General features: G+C 52.8%; 1 long non-coding RNA gene across 1 annotated transcript; it reads left to right on the forward strand.

Moving 5' to 3' along the window:
• Window positions 1-4,708: 4,708 nt before the first annotated feature.
• Window positions 4,709-8,334, forward strand: LOC147341738 (uncharacterized). The gene is made up of 2 exons (XR_015157751.1): window positions 4,709-4,976; window positions 5,254-8,334. It is a non-coding gene; the product is annotated as an uncharacterized LOC147341738 (long non-coding RNA).
• The last annotated feature ends 1,403 nt before the right edge of the window (window positions 8,335-9,737 follow it).

Genomic DNA, 9,737 nt, shown 5'->3' on the forward strand with positions numbered 1-9,737 from the left:
TTTGGCCTCTCTGTGATGTGGCCCGAGCCCAGGCAGGTCCCGGCACACAAGCTGCTCACCAGCGTCAGCAGAGGGTGGACACTTGTGTCCGAGTGTCCTGCCTGCTTTTTCCCTGTGTCCACAGCACCCACCTCCCCCTGCCTGGGCCTGGAGTCCTCTCCGTAGACCCACTACTCTGCAAACAGGCATCTGGATGGTCCGCTCGGGCTGCCTTTCAAAAGGTCCCATGGACTGGGATGCTTGAAGGACAGAAACTTACTCTCTCCAGGCCTGGAGGCTAGAATCCTAGGCCCGGGTGTGGGCAGGGCTGGTCCTCCTGAGGCCTCCCTCCTGGGCATGCAGATGGCTGTCTCCTCCCCGTGTCCTCACAGGGTCGCCCCTCTGTGTGTGTCTGTGTCCTGACCTCCTTTTCTATAAGGACACCAGTCCTGTGGGATTCAGACTACCGTAGTGACCTCATTTTACCTTAATTACATCTTTAAAGGCCTGTTCTCCAAATACAGTCACATACTGATCTGTTGGGAGTCAGGACCTCAGTATAGGGTTTGGGAGGCTACAACAGCCCATAGCAGCATCTGTCTCCAGGAGCCTGTGAATGGCACGTGTGTAATGGGAGAGGAGGCCCAGTGCCCGCTTGCCCTGACTCACTATAGCTGGACCAGTGGGCTTTGCTCCTTCCCTTCCTCTTTTCTCAAGAAAGTAAAGCCTGGTGTTCCCAGGAAGCCTCAGGGTTGGATGCCCAGTGTCTCTGGTTGTCTAACATCCCCTGTGGGGGCTGGAGGCCTGTCCAGCCAGGTTTGCAGCCAGTGAGGCCAGGATCCCAGCCAGGATGCATCCATGGGCGATGCTATCCATGCTTTCCGGGTGGGACCCCCGCATCCATCCCACAGAGTCTATGGGTGGGACCCCCCACATCCATCCCACAGAGTCTATGGGTGGGACCCCCCACATCCATCCCACAGAGTCTATGGATGGGACCCCCAGCACCCATCCCACAGAGCCTACGGATTCCTCTGGGCAGCCCGACATCCAGCTGGCAAGGTCTGGCATCCATGGGCAGAGGGGAGCCGTGTGATGGTGCAGCTCTCAGGAATGGGGGCGGGTCAGCAGAGGAGACCCAGCCAGAGAGCCAGCTGTGTGCCCACCACCATTCATCATCTTGCCCTCAAGTGGACAATGACCACTTCCCATCCTCGAATGGTATGTGCTTCTAGGGTTTACTGATTTACGTAAAACCATTTGCCTTTGCACCACATGGCCCCAATCTGCGCTCACAGGGTTTCTTTATCTCCATTTTCACTGCTGTGTCGTGTTCTTGTTCAGTCATTAAGTCGTATCTGACGCTTTGTGACCTCATGGACTGCATGCAGCCTGCCAGGATCCTCTGTCCTCCACTATCTCCCGGAGTGTGCCCAAATTCATGTCCATTGAGTTGGTGATGCCATCCACCCACCTCATCCTTTGTCATCCCCTTCTCCTCCTGCCCTCAATCTTTCCCAGCATCAGATTCTTTTCCAATGAGTCAGCTCTTTGCATCAAGTAGTCAAAGTATTGGAGCTTCAGTATCAGTCCTTGCAATGAATATTCTGAGTTGATTTCCTTTAGGATCGACTGGTTTGATCTCCTTGCTGTCCGAGGGACTCTCAAGAGTTTTCTCCAGCACCACAGTTCAAAAGCATCAATTCTTCGGCACTCAGCCTTCTTGATGATCCAACAACCACATCTGTATATGACCACTGGAAAAACATAGCTTTACTATAGCATTTTATGGACCTTTGTTGGCAAACTGATGTCTCTGCTTTTTAATATGCTATCTAGATGTTGTCATAGTTTTCCTTCAAAGGGGCAAGTGTCATAATTTCATGGTTGCAGTCACCATCTTCAGTTATTTTGAAGCCCAAGAAAATAAAATCTGTCACTGCTTCCACTTTTTCCCCTTCTATTTCCACTGCTACCCTCCCACTAAATCTCGCTCTCCATGTCTCTCAATTTCTCCCTCTCTCTCTCCTTCACACAGACCCACACACATCCAATTTATGAGTCCCTGATTTCCTATTGAGTAGAAACAGAAGTCTGAAAATCCATTATTACTGTTTGTAAAGTAAGAGTCACCAGGCTATGACCGAGGGCCTACTGAAAGTGGATGTATCAGCATTGAGCCTTTTGGGAAGACCTCATGCTCCATTTGCTTCCTTCTTGTCTGGAAAGCTGACGTTCTCAGAGCTAGGGCTTGGTGATTCTCCTAACTGCTCTGTCTCCCTTTATCTCCCGCTTGGCCCAGCTCCTAGCTAAGCTAATCTTCACTCCGAGTTCTTAGTGAGGACTTGATCAGCTGCAATTCAGCTATTACAACATCCTTACCTCTTGTCCAGCCCACACTACACACCAGAGAAGCCATTGTATTCTGTCCACAGCATGAGTGAGTGAGTGAAAACCACTCAGTCATGTCTGACTCTTTGTGACACCATGGACTATAGAGTCCATGGAACTCTCCAGGATTCTACTGGAGTGGGTAGTCTTTCCCTTCTCCAGGGGATCTTCCCAACCTAGGGATTGAACCCAGGTTTCCCACATTGCAGGCAGATTCTTTACCAGCTGAGCCACAAGAGAAGTCCACTGTGTAAATCAGATCAAACCCATGTGCTTGAGACCCTTCAATGGTTCCTCCTGCTTGGTGGATACACTTCAACTCCTTAGGCTAACTCTCAAGGTTTTTCATTGTTTGACTCTGGTTCCAACTAAGATACTGACAGCAGTTCCAGTTTGTGGGTTGTTTCCCACAGCAAACAATTCTTGGACATGAGCTGGGAATCCTATAATTCCACTCAATTCTGACACTACCAGCCTGGAGATAGTACAGACCCTACAATCACAGCCTCACCCACAAGAGCCCCCAATCCCACTTAGATGCCAGTATCAAATCCAGGTCACCATCTGTGCTTCTGACCCACTAGCTACGGTTTAGGGGTTCCAGCTACTCTCTCCTGGGGATCAGTTATTTTGTATAGCAGTTCACAGGACTCAGAGAAACATTTTGCCTCCTAGTTCACACAAACACACACACACACAGAGTCACTCAGTCGTGTCCGACTCTTTTCGAGCCCATGAACTGTAGCCCACCAGGCTCCCCTGTCCATGTGATTCTTCAGGCAAGAATATTGAAGTGGGTTGCCATTCCATTCTTCAGGGGATCTTCTTGACCCAGGGATCAAACCCAGGTCTCTCGCATAGCAGACAGATTCTCTATTGCCTGAGCCCCCAGGTTTATTACAAAAGGATATAACCCAAGAACACACAGATGGAGGAGACACACAGGACAAGGTATGAGGGGGAGGTTCGGAGCTCCCATGATCTCTGAGCACTGCTCTCCTCAAATCTGCACATGTCCACCAACCTGGAAGCTCCCAGAACCCTGTCCTTTCGGGGGTTTTTGGAGGATTCATTACACACGCACAATTGGTCAAATCATTGGTGACTGGTGATGGGTTCACCCTCCCTGTGGTGGGGCTGAATTTCTGTCTCTGATGTGTGTGGTTGGCTCTCCTGGCAGCCACCCTCCATCCTTGGTAGTTTCCAAAAATCACATTGTCAACATAACAAAAGACACCTTTGTGCTCTCGTCACAGGAAACTCCAAGGCGTTTAGGGTCTCTGTGCCAGGAATGGGGACTAAGACCAAATTTATATTTCTTATTAAAAATCATAATATCACACTTGGCCAGACCTCAATTCTGCCTAACCAGCCCTTTGGGCAATCATGCCCATCTCTGCCCTGGATGTAGAATGTTCTCCAACTTCTCCAGCATGTAAGACCCTGGCACATGCGCCCCTGTTAATAAACGGAACGTCGTGGTGCAGTGTGTCTTGTGCCTTGATGCCACTCCCAGTGCAAACCTCTCTCCTTCCGTGAGATTCAAAAGATGCAAAAGATGCTCCCCAGACCCAGAGTGGTCAATCAGCATTTCTTAGCCCCCTGGCTATTGTGGCTGAATCAGAAATGGGCATGTGACCCTGATCAAATCCACGTGAGCCCATCCAGGGATTACAGCCTTCTCAGAGGAAGGCAGAAATGAGAAATGGAGAAAGTGAGACTGAGATCTGATGATAGCATTTGGGCCTCTGGATCCAGCCATTCCTGAAGCTGAAATCTCTGGGCTTCTCAACACATGCTTAAGCCACCTACACTCAGAAAGACTCCTGTCTGATAGAAATACGAAATGTGAGTACAGCTGCCTGGTCTTGGGAGAGACTGACACCTGGATGGACATAATTATTCCATCTGGGCGCTCTTTCCTCCCCCAGCTTAGCACATGCACAGGCAGCCTGGACCAATGGGTCTAAGATGTAATGAGCTCCTGTGAGCTCAAGCGTTGCCACTCGTGTGGTTGAATCATTTGATTGGCCCCCTCGTTGGACACCAGCGGTGGACGTGGGAGGATCTGACACCTTCCTGACAGTCCGTGTTCATGCTTCTCGGGGTGTCCCTTCTCCTGGGTGTTCTCCGAGGGGTGCTGAGCAGGGCCATCACACGGCTCCTTCCCGCTGCCCTTCCTCCTCCACCAGCTCTGGGAGCGATTCCAGCCTCAGCGACTTTCTTCTCCCGGTCCGAGCTGCTGCATGCAGAGCCAGGTCCGAGCTTGCGGCTGAAGACACAGGGAGGAGCCGGGCCGCCCCACTTTCTCATTCTTCGTCAGGGTGTGCCTGGCCTCAGACCCGGGAGAGACAATTCGCTTTCGGTGGGGGCCCTGCCAGGAGGAGCGCCGGGGCTGGACCGGGAGCCGGGTCCCGGGGGTCAGCCCCCCGCCCCGCGTCTGAGACGAGGGAAGGGCAGTCCCAGGACACGGGCTCCGAGCGGAGGAACAGAGCGAACACGACTGTGGACAATGGGGCTTTGATCTGCCTAATGTCACCAGACAGCCGGGGACAAACGCCAGGCCCCGGGTGCCTCCCGGTTCCCACAGGAGATGCCCTGCGCAGGTATTCACACGGGGAAATTCTTGGCAGGCCCGGGGCCCTGGGTCCGTGCCCGTCGCAGACACAGCGCGCAGCAATTAGGTTTTGGAAGACGGTGGGTGAGGCTTCAGCCCGCAGCCCGAAGGTGGCGTCGGAGGGTGGGGGCAAGGCCAGCCCCAGGGGGAGCGGGTGCCCGCCTGGTGTGGACGAGGGTGAGCGCGAGGAATGCTTGTGGTCAGGGCAGCCGGCCGGCTGCGGAGACTGGGCTGGCACCCTCGACAATACACGCTCTGTCCCCCAGCTGGCGGTGACCTTCGCTAAAGCCCTCGATGGATGTGCCATGACGCTCCCAGGTGCGGTCCCAGCCGCCGGCGCTGGAAACACATGAAGAGGCCACGCCGTGGGGAGCGTTCACAGGACGTGTTGTAACTCGGGTGCCCACGAGGCTTGCCCTGGGGCTCGGGCCAGGCCGGTGGGGCTGCCAGGGGCCAGTCCTCCGGGCTGTCAGGATGCATTATCTCCACCTGTGCTCAGGAACAATGGCCTCACCTATAACTCGCTCCCGTCCTGGGGTGGATGAAAGGCCCGCGCCTCCTGCCAGCGGCTCTGGTTTCCCGCCCGCTCCCCAGGGAAGGAAGCGGCAAGAGGTGCCCGGAGCCGGAGAGATAGCGGCTGGAGGGAGGAGACCACCTGAGTGCTTCCTGCTCTGGCCTCCAGACCGCTGGAAGCGTGGGTCGCTGACCTCGGGCCCCCTGCGGACGAAATCTCCATCAACCTCTGTGTCCTCCGTCTTGGCCTCTGAGAGCGGTGGCATCAGCCCCGCGATGGCATACGCATAGCTGCGTATTAATAAGCCCCCAGACGCGTTCACTGGATGCTGTGCTGGGCATCACAGAGCGCTTACTCATTTAATCCACAGGAGCAGCTGCCACCAGCATTGCCTGCTTCACATCTGGGGAAACTGAGGCCCCAGCTGGTAACAAACCGCCTTGGCTGTGAACCTGGGCATCTGGTATCCCCGTCCACACAGGTCCCCTTGGTGACAAGGGGATTCCCTGAACACGCTTCCCTGTTCATGCCCTTCCCACCGCCCGCCCACCCCCTGGGGCAGGGAGCCTCGCTCCTGGCTCAGGTGACTGTCAAACCAGTAAGAAGGCAACTGGGTGAAACAGGCATCATTTCTTGAGCTTTTCCCCAGGCCGGGCACGTCCCGAGGGCTTCCATGCAGGACCTCAGCTTCCTCTCCCAACATCCCAACCTGTGGAGGCAGGATCACCATCCCCATTTTACAGATGAGAAAGCTGAGGGGGAGAGCGATTAGGTAGCTGACTCAGGTCTGCCCAGCTCATCAGTGGTGGTGATGGATTTCCACGTCTAGTCTGGATGAAGGGAGACCAGGGGAAGGGGCATGTCAAAGATGGGAGAAAGGACGCTGGCTCACTCGCAGGCATCGTCTCCAGCGGGTGCTCCATCCCAGGGAAGTCACCTCCCCATCCCCGCCTGTGATGACCCACAGCAGCCATGCCTCCGGGACCCCCACTTCTGAGGCATCAAGGCCTGCATTGCACTCTCCATGCCCTGGGTCTGAACAGTTTGGGGGTTTTGAGGACCCCACTCGGAAATCGTAACAGCGAGTGGCATTTTCCGGTCCCAGGAGAGTGTTTGCTGAGATCCAGAGTGGGTAAACCAGGACCCACGGAGAAGGAGAAATGGCAAGCATCTTGCCAGAACCCCCAACCCTGCTCAAAGCTATCGTGTGCAGACAGACATGACCCTGCACGTCCCCAGCAGTAAAATATTTAGATACCAGAGAGCAAGTTCACATGTCAACAACAGACCCTTTGTCCCGGAGGAGGAGACAAGGAAGGGAGGGAATCTGCATTTCTGAGCACATCTTCCGATTCTGTGGATGGCCGAGCCTACCTGGCACTCGCCACCCCCGTGTCTGGGCGACCCGGTGCAGGCGGGCGTCTGGGCGACCCGGTGCAGGCGGGCGTCTGTGTGCCGGGCGCTGGGCCAACACGAGAGCCCCGGGAACGGAATAATGAAGAATTAATTTACCCAGCAGGGCCCTTTCAGTGTCTGGGAAGCTCTCGCACCTTCTCCGAGGGGGCAGACGTGTTTCCTTGGGAGGAATGCCGTTACACAATCGGTCTGTCAAGAGGCCACATTAAGAATCCAGGCGAGGTTGCTTCAGCTGCGGCCGGCTCCTTTGATTCACACACTCCCCACGGGCAGACCCAGACCCCTGGCTCCCTGCTGCCCCGAGAAGGCACAAACCACCCGCAAGGGACCCCACACAGGAGCCAGAGAAAACACGGTGGGAACGCACCCCGCCCCCAACAGGCAGGGGCTTATACCCTGAGTCCCGTGGAGCCCCCCGATGTCTGCTTTGTAGATCCAACACCCATTGTGCAGAGGGGCACATTGAGGAACACACAGCCCCAGGGCCAGCAAGGAGCAGAGCAGAGGTGACCAAGCCCACAGGACACACGCAGGGCAGCTCACAGAACAGATGGGGACACGGCTGGGGCTGGAAGGGCAGCTGATGTGCTGAAACCAGCGAAGAAGAGAACAAAGGATTGACCAGCTGCTGGAGAGAGTGTGGAGGGAAGGGAGCTTTCCTGCACTGCTGGTGGGAATGTAAATTTATACAGCCACTAGATATTCCTTCGGGGAAAAAAAAAAAAAAAACTAGGACTAAAACTACCGTATGACCCAACAATCTCACTACCGGGCTTGTGCCTTGAGGAGACCATAAATGAAAAAGACACATGTACCCCACTGTTCATGGCAGCACTATTTACAATAGCTAAGACATGAAAGCACCCTAGACGCCCATCAAGGGATGAATGAATAAAGAAGTTGTGGTACATACATACGATGGAATATCACTCAGCCATAAACAGGAACGCATATGAGTCCGTTCCAGTGAAGTACATGGACCTATTATACAGAGGGAAGTGAGTCAGAAAGAGAAAAACAAATATCATAGTGATGCATATACACGGATTCTAGAAAGATGATACTGATGAAGCTATTTGCAGGGCGGCAGTGGAGATGCGGACGTGGAGAACAGACCTTTGGACGCGGTGGGGGAAGGAGAAGGTGGGACAACTTGGTCGGGAGCGTGGAGACACACACGCTGCCACGTGTGAAGCAGAGAAGCAGTGGAAACTGCTGTGTGATGCAGCGAGTTCAGCCTGGTGCTCTGTGACGACCGAGAGGAGAGGGATGGGGTGGGAGCCGGGAGGGAGGTTCAAGACAGAGGGGACATACGTACACCTATGGCTGATTCATGTTAATGTATGGCAAAAATCAACACGGTATTGTAAGGCAATTATCCTCCACTTAAAAATAAATACATTTTTAAAAAAATGCATTAGTGTTAGTCGCTCAGTTGTATCTGACTCTTTGCGACCCCATGGACTGAAAAAGAGAAACCAGCTGCATCAAAATATAAAGGGAAGGAAAGGGAGCCCAGTGGGCTCTTCACAGGTTGAAGGAAGGAGCTTCCAAGCTCACCAGGCTGGGGACCCTTTGAAGATCCCCAGGATTCAAACCAGCTCCCCTGTCGAATCACCAGAGGCTCTGTGAGAGGATTCCCACGGGAGAAGAAGGGGGAGGTAGAGGGTGAGATGGTTGGATGCCATCACCAACTCAATGGACATGAGTTTGAGCAAGCTCTGGGAGATACTGAAGGACAGGGAAGACTGGCATGCTGCAATCCATGGAGTCGCAAAGAGTCGGACAGTGAGCGACTGAACAAAAGCAATATTATTTGATGATTAAAAAAAAAATGAGCCAGGCATTTTGAATAGCCAACATTATAAAGACAGGAGGTGGAATGGTGGATGCCGGGGGCTGGCAGAGGGGAGGATAGGGAGTTAATATTTCGTGAGGACAATTCCCAATTCACAAGATGAAAAGAGTTATGGGATGGCTGATGGTGGTGGCTGCACAAAATATTTCCTGTATCTAAAACCATTGAAATACATACTTAAAAAGGCTAAGATGGTAAGTTTTGTGTTATGGGTATTCTAACACAATGAAAAAAGGGGGCAAGAAAAATGCTTCTGTACATATAAAATCATCTTCAGAAGGATGTTCTTTTAAGAAAGTGTTAATACCGGTTGCCTCCAAGGAAGGGAAGCAGGTAGCTAGAGGATCGGAGTAAGAGGGGGACTTGGGTTCCTTTTAAATTCGGAACCATATGAATGGATGGAAGTCAAAAACTTTCTTCATTTTTAAGAGCAGAAAAAGAAGAAGAAATGAGCTGTCAAGCCACAAAAGACATAGAAGAAACATAAAAATGAGAAGTGAGGGAAGCCAGTCTGAAAAGGCTATACTGTCTGATTCAACTACATGACATCCGAGAGAAAGGTAACACTACGAGACAGTAAAAAGATTAGGGGAAGGAGGGACAACAGGTGGAGCACAGAGGATGTTTAGGGCAGTGACACGGGAGGAGGAAATGGCAACCCACTCCAGAATTCTTGCCTGGAGAATCCCATCAACAGAGGAGCCTGGTGAGCTACAGTCCATGGAGTCACAAAAAGAGTCGGACACGACTGAGCGTGTTCACAGAAGACGCTATTCTGGACGTTATAACAGCGGATACGTGATATTACGCATTTTCCAAAACCCACAGAATGTACAACACGAAGTGTGAACCCTAATGTTAACTATAGGCTTTAGTTACTCATAATCTGTCAAGATCATCTTGTCGGTTGTAACAAATACATTGGAGATCAAGACTGCTCTCCAATGCCAGCCGCCGGTAAA

The sequence above is a fragment of the Bos grunniens genome, chromosome 29 (assembly GCF_055505025.1).
Source record: "Bos grunniens cultivar Pamir isolate PY7600 chromosome 29, Bosgru_T2T1.0, whole genome shotgun sequence".
NCBI classification, from domain to species: domain Eukaryota; kingdom Metazoa; phylum Chordata; class Mammalia; order Artiodactyla; family Bovidae; genus Bos; species Bos grunniens.